This window comes from Pongo abelii, chromosome 12 (genome assembly GCF_028885655.2).
Source record: "Pongo abelii isolate AG06213 chromosome 12, NHGRI_mPonAbe1-v2.0_pri, whole genome shotgun sequence".
Lineage (NCBI taxonomy): Eukaryota > Metazoa > Chordata > Mammalia > Primates > Hominidae > Pongo > Pongo abelii.
In genome coordinates, this window is record NC_071997.2 from 75,069,891 (window position 1) to 75,085,036 (window position 15,146).

Below are 15,146 nucleotides of genomic sequence, written 5' to 3' on the forward strand. Positions count from 1 at the left end.
AATATTGCTTTAGTTTTAATTTGCATTTCTTTGATGCCTAAAAGTGTCAACACAAGTTGTCATATATTTATACATATATTTAACATAGGACATATGTATATGAGATATGAGATATATGACATAGGACATATATATGAGATATATTTTTAGTATATGAGATATACATATATGAGATATAAATATGAGATATGCATATATGTGAAATATATCTCATATAGGAGATATATATGTAATTGTACCTTCTTGACTCTAATCTGCTTTATATACCTCATATATATCTTATGTATATGAGACATATATATCTCATATATATATTAGATAATCTATATACATCTATGAGAGAGAGATATATAGCTCATATATTTTATACATACACACACACACATATATATGTGTGTGTGTATATATATATAGGATATACCTCTTCTCTCTCAGAAGAAGCCAAATTTTTCACTCTGTCAATTATTGTTCTTCTCTGAGACAGAAGAAGACAAATTTATCGATCGCTTCTCTTGTGAGTTTTCTTTTCTCTGTTCTGTAAAAGCTGTTTCTGTCTACCCTGGTTGTTTCTCCCTAGAAGCTTTATATGTTTGGTCCTTACATTTAATCTATAAACTATATAAAATTAATTTTTGTTCATAGTGTGAAGTGAAGGTAGAATGCTTTTCCCTGATTCACACAGTTTGTAGGTGTGTTGCTTAATCCACATATTGGGAGATTTTTCGGGTGTCTTATTTTTTTATTGATTTCAAATTTAATTACATTTTTTCCTGAAAGAACATTTGGTATGTATTTCCGTTTTGAAAAAAATGTAATCAAGCTTAATTTATAGGCTGGCATATGAACTACCTTGATGAATCTTCTATGTACATTGGATTGGAAAAAATCTCTGTTTTGTCATGGCATTTCTATGATCTAATGTTCTATAAAGGTTGATACACACACAGACACCAGGTACTGATTTTTATAAAAATAATTGTTTTGTCAGTTACTAAGAGAATTTATTACATCTCCCACGTTCTTGTGATTTAATTCTTCCTTTAGTCCTTTCAGTTTTTGTATTGTATAATTCAGTTCTTTGTTATTACATTTATGTACATTTAGGACAGTTATGTTTTCTTGATTAGTTGGTTATTTTATTATTTTATGAATGCCTTTATCTATGGTAATTTTTTCTGCTCTAAAACACAAATGGTTGAAATTATTTAAACCTGTCATTTTAAAATCCGACTAGAGTTTTCACAGTACATCTTTTTGTCTCCTTTATATCTTACTATTTAGTGCTGTATTTATAGCTTATCTCTCAGAAACAGCATAGATGAGTCTTGCTTTTTATTTGACTTGTCAATCTCTGCTGTGTTTTTGGGGGTGGGAGAGTTTTAGTTTATTTGTATTTCAAATAATTATTGATACTGTTGGTTTAAGTGTACAATCTTGCTATTTTTATTGTTCTATGTGTTCTTTAATTTTTCATATTTTTTGTCATCTTTTTATTAAATGAAGCATTTATTTTTATAATTCTATCTCATTTACTAACATTTTAGCTGACTGGTGTTTGGTTTATATTTTTATTGTTAGCTCAAAATATCAATAGTGTCCATCCTTAATTTTTCACCAAGTTAATATAGCATTTTTAGAAATTACAACAAAATTTAAGAAACTTAAAACAGCATACATTGATTTATTCTGCTTCCACCTTTTGTGCTATTATTATCACATATTTAAGTTCAATGTATTTTATAAACTCCATAATATGTTGCCATTATTTTGCATTAAACAGCCATATATATTTTAAAATAAGTAAGAAAATAAAATGATCTTTTAGATATACAATATCTAAAAGATATTTCTCTTATATATTGTATATTTTTAGATATTCAATATCTAAAATATACAATTCTTTTCATCATGTAGGCCTATGTTTCCATTTGATAGTATTTCCTCTTATTTTAAATAATGTTTAAAATATTGGGTAGGGCAGAATTTTTCTGGCAATGAGTCCTCTTAGTTCTTGTTCTTTTTTTTTTTTTTCTTTTTTAAAGGTTATGGTTTGACTATGGAAAGCTTTTGTTCATTTTTAAAGCTTTATTTATTTCGGCTCTATTTTAGAAAGATAGATTTGGTAGTTATAAAATTTTAAATTGATATTTTTCTTCTTTCAGTACTTTAAAGTGCCATTCTATTTCTTTGTGGTTTGTAATTTTTTTCTGATGAGAAATTGACAGTTATTCTTTTTTTAGAAGAAAATCTAAGCCCATTTTATTAAATAAATCAAAATTGCATTTAAAATGTTTTTACAAATAGATCATAAGGCTCAGATGCCTGTGTTTTAGGTACTTCCAAGGTTTTTAAAATTAAGTAATGTCCACCTTCTGAAACCTCAGAATATATATACATGTATATACACATATTTTTAATAAGAGCTTACTATACACACATTGAAGAAAGACAATACTTTCCAACTCATTTCATGTGGCCTGCATGTATTTGATGTCAAAATCTGACAATAACATGAAAAGAAGCAAAAATTTCAGACTAATCTCCCATTATTAACACAAATTCTACTTCAAATGATAGTAAATTGAATTTTATAATTTATATAAAATACGAACATTTGAGTTATTCCATGAGTGCTAGTTTGGTCCAACATCAAAAAATAATAATACATAATACAATTCACTATATTATCAGCAGAAAACAAATGATGAAACCATTTCAACATACGTCATAAAGCTCATCATCTATTTCAGCATCTGTAATAGAAACTCTAGCAAACTAAGCAGGAAAGGAACTTGTTTATACTGATAAAGAGTTCCTACAAAAGATGTTATACTTAATGGCAAAAAAAGTAATTTTATCCCTCTGAGATAGTGAATCATGCAAAGATAACTTGCTATCACCACTTCTATTTAATATTATACAAGAGAAACAGCAAGTACAGCAGGTTAAGTAATAAAAATTATAGGTAGACACACGAAGCAGTTTTGAACCCAAATGTCATCCAGAAGATGACTTCAGCTGATTACAGCCAAGCCTAACAGAACTATAGCCTACTTGCACATCCATGAGAAGGAAATAAATGCGTATTGTGGCAAACCACTAAATTTGGATTATTTTTATGTAACATTACTTCAACTGAAACCTGAACAATGCAGCTTTCAAAGATTTAATGGACAAATGAGTAATTCTTAATTTAGATCTGTAAACTCATAAGGCCTTTGAGAAATTGAGCTAGAGATCATAAAAAGACTGGAAAAGAAAAGAATACTGGACATTTAATGTAAAATCATAGTATCTTAAATTAATATGTTTCTATTGCGTGTCACAGTTCTATAATTTTTCACAATTTTTTTTCTTTTTTTCTATTTTTACGTTAAGTTCTGGACACATGTGCAGAACGTGCAGGTTTGTTACCTAGGTATACGTGTACCATGGTGGTTTGTTGCACCCCTCAACATGGCCTGGTGTGTCCCACCCCTCAACATGGCCTGGTGTGTGTTGTTCCCCTCCCTGTGTTCCTGTGTTCTCATTGTTCACCTCCCACTTATGAGTGAGAACATGTGGTGTTTGTTTGTTTTCCTGTGTTAGTTTGCTGAGGATGATGGCTTCCAGCTTCATCCATGTCCCTAAAAAGCACATGGTCTCATTTTTTAATGGCTGCAGATTATTCCATGGTGTATATGTACCACATTTTCTTTATCCAGTCTATCACTGATAGGCATACGGGTTGGAACGCTAGAAGAAAACCTAGGCAATACCATTCAGGACATAGGCATGGGCAGAGACTTCATGATGAAAACACCAAAGCAACTGCAACAAAATCCAAAATTGACAAATGGGATCTAATTAAACTAAAGAGCTTCTTCTGCACAGCAAAAGAAACTAACATCAGAGTGAACAGGGGAGGCAACCTGCAGAATGGGAGAAAAATTCTGCAATCTATACATCTGACAAAGTCTAATATCCAAAATTTACGAAGAACTTAAACAAATTTACAAGAAAAAAACAAACAACCCCATCAAAAAGTAGGCAAAGGATATGAACAGACACTTCTCAAAAGAAGACATTTAAGTGGCCAACAAACATATGTAAAAAAAGCTCAGCATCACTGATCATTAAAGAAATGCAAGTCAAAACCACAATGAGATATCATCTCACACTAGTCAGAACAGTGATTATTAAAAAGTTAAGAACAGTAGCTGCTGGCGAGACTGTGGAGAAATAGGAATGTTTTTACATTGTTGGTGGGAATGTAAATTAGTTCAACCATTGTGGAAGACAGTATGGAGATTCCTCAAGGATCTAGAACTAGAAATACCATTTGACCCAGCAATCCCATTACTGGGTATATACTCAAAGGAATATAAATCATTCTACTATAAAGACACATGCACACGTATGTTTATTGCAGTACTATTTACAATAGCAAAGTCATGGGCAGTTATTCTGATCTATATTCATATAGATATCTGTGTGATTTTTCAATCTTTTCTTACTCATTTTAAGATTGTTTTAAATTCTAATTTTTGTGGGTACATAGTAGGTGTATATATTTATGAGGTACATGAGATATTTTGATGCAGGTATGCAATGTATAATAATCACATCATGGAAAATGGGGTATTCATCCCTTCAGGCATTTATTCTTTGTGTTACAAACAATTCAATTATACTCTTTTGGTTGTTTTTAAATGTGCCATTAAATTATTCTTTACTGTAGTTACCCTGTTGTGCTATCAAATACTAGGTCTTATTCACTCTTTATATTTTTTGTACCTGTTAAACACCCCCACCTCCCACTATCCCCTGACTGTGTTTTGTTTTCCACAATTTTACTATGATGTCCTTACTTTCATTTGTCTATTTGTATGTATGCATTTATCCTGCCTGAGATTTATAAGTATTGTAAATATGTGGATTGCTATTTCCCATCAAATTTGGAAATTTCTTTTTTTATGGTCTTCATATCTTTTCTCTTTTTTGAGATTCTCATGCATATTTGGCTACTTAATATTTTCCCTACAAGTCAATGAGGCTATGTCAATTTCTTTTTGTTTTACTTTTATTTTCAGAGGTATATGTGCAGGTTTGTTATATAGGTGAATTGCATGGGGGTTTAATGTACAATTTTTTCACCCAGGTAATAAACATAGTACCTAATAGGTAGTTTTTTGACTGTTATCCTCCTCTCATGTTCCACCCTCAGGTAGGTCCCAGGGTCAGTTGTTCCCTTCTTTATATTCATATTTACTCAATGTTTAGCTCCCACTTATAAGTGAGAATATGCAGTATTTGGTTTTCTGTTCCTACATCAGTTTGCTTAGGATCATGGACTCCAGCTTCATCTGTGTTGCCGCAAAGGACATGATCTCATTCTTTTTCATAGCTGCATAGCATTCCGTGGTGTATATGCACCATATTTTCTTTATCTAGTCTACTATTAATGGGCATTTAGATTGATTCCATGCTTTTGCTTTTGTAAATAGTGCTATGATAAATACATGTATACATGTGTCTTTATAGTAGAATGATTTATGTCCCTTTGAGTATATACCCAATATTTGGATTGCTAGGTCAAATGGTAATTCTATTTTAAATTCTTTCATAAATTGCCAAACTGCTTTTGACACTTGCTGAACTAGTTTACACTCCCATCAGCAGTAAATAAGCATTTCTTGTTCTCCACAACCTTGCCAGCACCTGTAATTTTTTGACTTCATAATAATAGCCATTCTGACTGGTGTGAGAAACTCATTGTGGTTCTGACATTCATTTCTGTAATGATTAGTGATGTTGAGAAATTTTTACATGCTTGTTGGCTACATGAATGTCCATTTTTGAGAAGTGTCTGTTCATATCCTTTGCCCACTTTATAAGGGGATTGTGTGTTTTTGCTTGTAAATTTGTTTAAATTCCATATAGATTCTGGATATTAGACCTTTGATGGGTGTACAGTTTGAAAATATTTTCTCCCATTCTGTAGATTGTCTGTTTACTCTGTTGATGGTTTCTTTTTCTGCACAGAAACTCTTTAATTAGACCCCATTTGTCAATATTTGTTTGTGTTTCAATTGTTTTTGGCACGTTTGTGGTGAAGTATTCGCCAAGTCCTAGGTCCAGAATGGTATTTCCTAGGTTATCTTCCAAGGTTTGTGTAGGTTTTGGTTTCAGATTTAAGTGTTTAATCCATCTTGAATAGATTTTTGTATATGGTATAAAAAAATGGTCCAGTTTCAATCTTCTGCATGTGGCCACCATGTATTGAGCAGGGAATCCTTTCCTCACTGCTTGTTTATGTTGATTTTGTGGAAGATTAGATGGTTGTAGGTGCACAGCCTTATTTCTGGGCTCTCTATTCAGTTCCGTTTGTCTATGTATCTGTTTTCATACCTGACACATATGCCACGCCATATTTGTTTTGGTTACTGTAGCCTTGTGGTATAGTTTGAAGTATGGCCATGTGATGCCTCCAGCATTGTTCTTTTTGTTTAGGATTGCCATATACATATATATATATACATATATATATGTATATATATGTATATATATATGTATATATCATATATATATTATATATGTATATATACGTGTATATATATGTATATATCATATATATCTAATATATATATTAGATATACATATATCATATATATATCTCATATATATATATACACACATATATAGAGAGAGAGAGATAGAGAGAGAGAGAGTTTTTCTAATTCTGTGAAGAATGTCATTGGTAGTTTGATAGGAATAGCATTATATCTATAAATTGCTTTGGGCAATATGACTATTTTGACAATATTGATTCTTGCTATCTATGACCATGGAATGCTTTGCCATTTGTGGCATCTCTGATTTATTTGAACAGTGTTTTGTAATTCTTGTTGTAGAGGGCTTACCCCTCTTGGTTAGCTGTATTCCTAGGTATTTTTTGTTGTTGTTGCTATTATGAATGGGATTGTGTTCTTGATTTGGCTCTCAGCTTGGATGTTGTTGGTGCGTAGGAATGCTACTGATTTTTGTACACTGATTTTGTATCCTGAAACTTTGCTGTAGGTGTTTATCAGACCAAGGAGATTTTGAGCAGAGACTATGGGGTTTTCTAGGTATAGAATAATATCATCTGCAAACAGGGATTGTTTGACTTTCTCTCTTCCTATTTGGATGTCTTTTATTTCTTTCTCTTGCCTGATTGCTCTAGCTAAGACTTCTAATATTATTTTTAATAGGCGTGATGAGAGAGGACATTATTGTCTTGTTCTGGTTTACAAGAGGAATGCTTCCAGCTTTTACCCACTCAATATGATGTTGGCCATGGGTTTTTCATAGATGGCTCTTATTATTTTGAAGTATATTTCTTCAATGCCTAGTTTTTTGGAGGGTTTTAACATAGAGGAACGTTAAATTTTATCAAAAGCCTTTTCTGCATCTATTGAGATGATCAGGTGGTTTTTGTTTGTAGTTCTGTTTATATGGTGAATAACATTTATTGCACCAACCTTGCATCTCAAGGATAAAGCCTACTTGATTGTGATGGGCTAGCTTTTTGAAGTACTTCTGTAATTTTCTTGTATTTTGTTGAATATATTTACATCTACGTTCTTCAAAGCTACTGGCCTGAAATTTTCTTTTTTTGATGTGTCTCTTCCAGGCTTTGCTATCAGGAAGATTCTGGCTTCAGAGAATGAGGAAGGAGTCCCTTCTCCTGAATTTTTTAGAATAGTTTCAGTAGGAATGTTAGCAGCTTTTCCGTATACATCTGGTATAATTCAGCTGTGAATCTGTCTGGTTCTGGGCTTTTTTTTTTTTTTTTTTTTGGTTGGTAGGCTTCTTATTACTGATTCAATATCAGAACTCATTATTGGTCTCCTTAGGGATTCGATCTTTTCCTGATCAATCTTGGAAGATTGTGTTTTACCAGGAATTTATCCATTTCTTCTGGGTTTTCTAGCTTGGGTGCAAAAAGCTATTTGTAATAGTCTCTGAGGGTTTTTTATATTTCTGTGGGGTGAGTGGTAATGTCCCCTTTGTCATTCCGGATACATAAAGCAACCTCTTGGAGATCTATGAAGAGATTTAGATAACCACACAATAATAGTGGAAGACTTTAACACCCTAATGAAAGTATTAGCAGAATATTGAGGCAGAAAACTAAGATATTCAGGACCTTAACACTTGACAAATGGACCTAATAGACATCTACAAAACTTTCCACCCCCAAACAACAGAATATACATTCTTTTCATTGACACATGCCACATACTCTAAAATTGTCCACACAATGGGGCATAAAACAACCCTCCACAAATTAAAACAAAAAAAAATACCAACAATACTCTTGGACCACAAAGCAATAAAAATAGGAATCAATGCTAGAAAAATAACTTAAAACCATAAAATTAAATGGAAATTAAGCAATCTTCTTCTGAATGACTTCTGGGTAACTAATAAAATTGAGGTAGAAATTAAGAAGTTCTTTGAAACGAATGAGAATAAAAGATACAACATATCAGAATCTCTGGGACACAGCCAAAGCAGTGTTAAGGGGGACTATAATAGCACTAAATGCCCACATCAAAAAGTTCGAAGATCTCAAATGAACAGCCTAACATCACATCTAGAGGAACCTAGTAGAAGACAAGAAATAATCAAAATCAAAGCTGAACTGAAGGAAATTGAGACATGAAAAACCACACATGAGATCAATTATTCCAGGAGCTAGTTCTTTGAAAGAATTAAAAAGATAGATGGACTGCTACCTATAACAATATAGAAAAAAAGAGAGAAGATCCAAATAAACACAATTAAAAATATTGTCAATTTCTTTAAAATCTTTATTCTCTCCATGTCGTATTTAGAATAGTGTCTATTGCCCTATATGCAGATGTAGTGTCACTCTACAATCTGATTTTAGTAAAATCCAGTGCATTTTTAATTTCAGACATTGTGTTTAAGCATTTATAATTTCACTTGTGACTTTTTTGTTTCAATTTTACTCCTCAAAGTCTGTTTTTTCAACAATTTATGTCTGTCTTTTGCTTGAGTATCTTGTAAGTATTTATAATAGTTGCTTAAGTGTCTTGGCTATTAATTTCAACATCTGTGTTATGTTTGGCTCTTCAAATTATTATCAGTCACAAAATCAACTCCACTCTTGTCAGAACTTCAAAGACTACTAGCATTTTGCAACCTCTTGTGTCTCACCTCAGCTTTTCCACTATGGTGCTCTAACATGGTCTTTTGCTCTGTTAGATTAGTATTTGGCTGAGCGAAAAACAACTAAAGGTACACATCTGAAACTCCTTCCCTGTGAATATTCCTCCATTCCAATGGCTGCAACTGCAAATTCCAATCACCTCAGCAGTCATGAAAATTGATTTCTTTTTCTCCAACTAGTAAAACCACTGATCCCTTCATTTGAGCTTGACTTCCCTGTACTTAGTTTTGAATTTTTCCCCTGTCCAATAGTAAGGTAAGTAGTGTATAGCTCTTCTAATGTGTTTTAGTTTTTTGAATGATCAAACCACTGCATGATATGTTGTTCAATACTTGAAAAGTGTTTCTTCATAGATTTTGTTCAGTTTTATAAATTTTTATAGCATAAGTGAGACACTCATTGATTCAGTATGGCCAAAACCTTAATTTCAAGTAATAATTGTTCAAGTATTTATTATATGAAAATGTTTTTTATCAGTGTGTTAAAAACACAAATAAATTTCCTAGTCCCTACAACATATAAATTATGGATTGCTTTCCCAATGGTACAGTTAAAAAACTTGAGTGTCTATGGGCTTAAACTATCTAAGGTAATACAAGGTAAGTGGTTAGTAAATGTTGAGCTGTGTTTTAAATTCAGGTCTGTCAGACACCAAAATCTATTCTTTTAAAATTTAAGCTTATTGTTTGGGAGTAGTTTATAGCCTACCTATTTGTTTAATGAACTCTTCAAACATGCCTAATAGGTATATTGTATTTAAAACAAATACTGTCAGAGCTGTGCAACCTGTGCTTGAAGTAAAAATGCAGAGCACAGAGCCACATATATTCTGACTCTGCCAAACCCTCACCATTCTACTCCTGGGTGATGGAAAATTAGATCTGCATGACTCCTAGACATCTTTTCAATACGGTTTGAAACCATTGCACTATATTATGTGGCTTATGAGGAATCATTGATGCTACTGTGGATATTTTATCTGTAGAAGAAAGAGCTAAATGAAGATACAATAGCTACTTAAATAAGTTTTTAAAAGCCAAGAAGAGGATGATTATTTGGGGGACAGATTTTGAGGGCATGCAGTTGTGAGGTAGAGTTTATGCCAAGCTGCAGAGCATGAATCTGGATGTAATATAAAATGAAGGTACTGAGTTGATTTAAAATTTATGTAGCTATTAAATATTCTTTCCACCCACAGACACACACACAGAGAAGAACAACAACAAGAAGAGAATAGCAATGATGTGAAGTAATGTACATGTTAATTAGCTTGAATTAGCTTGATTGTGGTGATTATTTCACAATGTACATGTATATCAGATCATAAAATTGTATATCTTAAATGAATACAACCTTTATTTGTCAATTATACCTCATTCAAGCTGGAAAAGTAATATAATAATTCTGGTAGAATCAACTGGCTATGTAAAATTTGCAAGAAGCAGTACTAAATATTTTATCATCTGTAAATTGTATACTACATATTGTTTATATTGGTAAAATTTGTAATCAATTTATTATTCAGGATTTTCCAGAAAGACCAAATGAATAGGATATAGATATGTAAACAGATTGATACATAGATAGATAGGTAGTTAGATAGATAGGTAAATAGATAGATACATAGATCATAGAGAGGAGATTGATTAAGGGAATTTGTTCACATGACTGTGTAGGCTAAGAAGTCCCATAGCATGTTGTCTGAAAACTGGGAAGCCAGGGAAGCTAGTAGCATGGCTGTTCAAGACCAAAACCCTTAGAATCAGAGAAATAATTGTGTAACTCTGAGCCCAAGGCCAAAAGCCTGTGAATGTGGTAGGAGCAGGAGGTGAGGGCATGCTGGTACAAGTCCAGGAGTCCAAAGAACAAAAACCTGGCATTCTGGTGCCCATATCCAAAGGCCAGAGAAGAGGGCTTTCCCAACTTCAGAAAACAAGTAGTGAATTCTCCTTTCCACTGTCTTTTTGTTCTATCAGGGCTCCCAGCCTATTGGATGGTTCCTGGCCCATACTGAGGTGGGATATTCCCCACTCAGTCCACCAACTCACATGCCATCTCCTGTGGAAACACTCTTACAAGACACACCTGCTAATACTGCTTTATCAGATATCTAGGCATCCCTTAATCTAGTCAAGTTGATATTCTAAACTTATTTATTACAGGTATATATTAATAAAAATGAATACAGGCCATGTGAAGAGTCCAAATAAGATATGATCCTGAAAAGGACTGGTAAAGATATAGAATTCAGATGCATGGCACAAGACAAAAACGAGGAAGACTAGATCAAAGCAAATTACTGTGTTTCAGGGTAGTAGGAGGTAGATAATCCTAGACTATCTGGGACAGATACTCAACTTAAAAGCTACCCTGCAGTCAGGGTAGGTAAGGAGCTTATACGAATGCAAAACCATCTTGAAGAATTGTGTAGAAGGAAATATTATACTGAATGATAAATGAGATTAACTTCTATAAGATTCTCAGTTATATATTACGTTTTTAATACTTGAAATTGAGTCCATGGGTTCCTATTGGACTGTCAAGGTATTTATCTCAGTAATATTTTGAAAAATTGGGACATTTTTGATTATCAGGTTAAATCAGATATTAAATTAAAAGGCACATATTCTGCTAAGATACTATCAATCAAGCGTATTTTGGAACTCCAAACTAAGAAAGTTGTGTAGTTTTAATTACTATCCACAAGATATTTTAATGCTGGGCCAGGATATCCTATAAACCAGAGTCCATATAAAATTCAGCAAGTTTTTGCTATCCTATTGAGCTCTGTGACTACTTTGTAAAAATAATCCAAGATCAAATTTAGATTTGATCTGCAAGGAATCAGAGAGTCCAGTATTTTAGCCATTTGGGTAAATAAATGGGGAAAACAATTGATGAGTTCCAGTTATATACTATAATTAATGAGTAGTCATAGTGACTAATATGTGTCAGCTTTCTCTTTGCTGGAGGAAGAAAAACTAAAAGAAGTTGGAAGGTCAATATATTCTTTATTGTTTATACATGCATATACATTATATGTGTGTGTGTATCTGTGTGTATACACACATATACAGATATATATACACACACACATACAGATATAGATACGTATATATGTATATAAACTAGATCTAAATTCCAGAAATTGCAAGATTTTAGAAAATCATATTTTCAAGATAGGTTTTCTTTAACTTAGATCCTGGTAGTGTAAATACATTTGCAATCCTAAAAATATCATTAAACTAGTTTCATTAAGACCTAGAAATAGTTTGCAGCTCAAGTAGAAAAGAGATTAAACCCATTTTGTATTAATGAGTAAAATTTCACCTTGTTTATCTTTTGATGAAGTAACATAAATCAATTCTCTCTCAGTACTGAGTTTGAAAAAGTATCCTTCATGTTTCAATCAACAGTCAGCCCTGAAATGAACTTATAGCTGCACCTAATTTATCTTCCTCAAAAATCTGGTTGTTGAATGTGTTGAATTCATTAGGCAATGAAAGGGGAGATGGGTACTTTTATTTTTATTCATGCATCATTACAGGACATGTAGGAACCTTAGAAAGTTCAAGATGTATAGGTCAAAGTTGTGTTTCAGAAGATAAGAAGATGCTGAGACTTTGATTAGAGTTTGGAATTCCTCAAATTCAAATAGAGGTTGTTAAAAATTATATCTTTGTGTTTGTGTATGTGTGTGTGAGGGAGAAAGAAGGGGGTGAGGTTGACAGAAAAACTGTTATGTCTTTCTAATTAAATAGGAAGCTTGCAAAGTTAAGGAAATATGTCTTGTTTACTGTTATATCCTCAAAAATTTACAAAATGCCTGAGACAAAATAGAAGCTCAATTAATATTTGAACACTTAATGGTCAATTAATAACACTTGGATGGACCTATAGTAAATATATTATCCAAGAGCTGTGCAATATAATTTAAATTCTGTTCATTTTTCCAATAAATTACAAGATAATTTTATTAAAAAATCAATTACTATTATTATGCTCCATCAGTTCCTATTTCATTTAACTATGGAGAGGGTTTGAATAATCCAGACCCTAGCTGGGTTAGACACTGCTAAATTTTGCATTTAGAGCAAGAACCAAACAGTATGATTCACTTGTTATGTTTTATTTTTATGCAATTCTATACACAGATATCTTTGTTTTATCAGCGGCTCTTGTAATGGTATAGGGCTGTTGACATCAAGCTTTCCCCAATTCAATTTCATTGGTTGTCAGTTAACCACCTTATCTATGTATTAGTTGCCCATTGTTTTGATTTTTGAGTAATATTTTATTGTTTAGGTATTCTACAATTTGTTTTTTCATTCACTATTTAATGAACATTTCTGGGTCATAATCCAATGTATTTATTTATTTATTTACTTATTTTTACTTAAAATTTTCTAATGTTAGCCCTTAGGAGCTTTTTTAGGTTGTTTTCTGTTCCATTTAGGCATATCTCCAGACTTTTTTTGGATATTTCCTTATTCTCCGACAGCAGAAGATGCTCCTAATCATCAGGTGAATCAACCACTTCAAGAATCTCTGATTCCTTTTACTAGACAATGCATGGTTTGTCTTTTCATTCACTTAAGAGGATTTAGTTCACTTATTCATGAAAAAACAGGTTCTAATTTTGAATAAGTCCAATTTATCTATATTTTTCTTGTAATGGGTACTGTGGCACAAAAGAAACCTTTTTTCTAATATATGGCTATGAATACTTTCTCTCTATATTATATAATTAATGAATTATAGTTTTACATTTTAGATTTCAGTCTATGGTTCATATTGATTTACTGTTTGCATAAGTTTAGTTGTATGTATTGAAGTTCCAGTTAGTTAAGCACCACTAGTTGAGTGAACAAAACTTTCTCCAGTGAATTTCTTTTGCATTGTTATTAATGAATAGCAGACTGTATGTTATGTGTATATTTATGTGCTCTCTAATCTGTTCTATGTTATTCTTTTGCCCAGAACACGATAACACATGTAGAGCAGAGCACTGTGCACCAGTTACTAATGCCAGAAGAGGACTATCACTATACGGAGGATAATGAAGTTCATCACAATACCAGCCACCAGGAATAGAAGTCCAGATACTTCTGTCCACTGTCTGTTAGTATTGGAGTCACCAAAAAAAAAACACAAGTCAAGTACTTGGTGGAAAATTACTTTACTCACAAAAAGATGCAAAGCAAGATCTGTTTCAGTAGTGGACATCTGTCACCATGGTCCCTCCTGAAAGACAATGCAGGGAAACTGGCTTATGAGCACCCAACTAGTGCTGCAGTAGAAGGACCCTGACACCTCCTCCATGAAGTCTGAAATATCAAAAACTAGGGGCATGCCTGAGGGCCATTGAAACACAATGCTTAAGCAGAACGAAGATGTACTCATTGAGTCTGAAACAGAGAAAGATACTTTCTCACTAAATCTAAACCTAGGATAGGTACTACCATTCCCAATACAACAGATTTTAGTAAATCCTCCAACTTTGTTTTACTTTGTTCCATTTGTTTTGGTAATTATCTATGCTGTCCCTTTCTACATACAATTAGCATAAGCTAGTCAATACAGCAAAAATATATACAGCAAATTAGATTGGGTTTGCATCATTCTATAGATTAGGAGAATATTGAATATTATAAAAATAGTGAATATTCCAATCTATGAACTCAATATATTTATTCATTTACTAAGACATTCTTGATTTCTTATTCAGCATTCATAGGTAACATGCAAATCCTGTATCTATTTTTGTTAACTTTATACCTACATATTTTATTTTTCCTGACGCTATTGTAACTGTTACTTTAAAATTTAATATCCATGTGCCTATAGTCCCAACTTCTTGGGAGACTGAGGCAAAAGACTCAGTTGGGCCCAGGAGGGGGTTTGAGTCTAGCCTGGGCAACACAGA

At 32.6% G+C, this 15,146-nt stretch overlaps 1 long non-coding RNA gene across 1 annotated transcript in view; it reads left to right on the top strand.

Annotated features, from left to right (window-relative positions):
• Nucleotides 1-14,752, top strand: part of LOC134759664 (uncharacterized) — a 41,665-nt gene extending 26,913 nt beyond the window's left edge. Inside the window, exon 3 of the long non-coding RNA XR_010136215.1 lies at nt 14,201-14,752. This is a non-coding gene — a long non-coding RNA (uncharacterized LOC134759664). The remainder of the gene's footprint in view (nt 1-14,200) is intronic.
• Nucleotides 14,753-15,146: the final 394 nt, after the last annotated feature.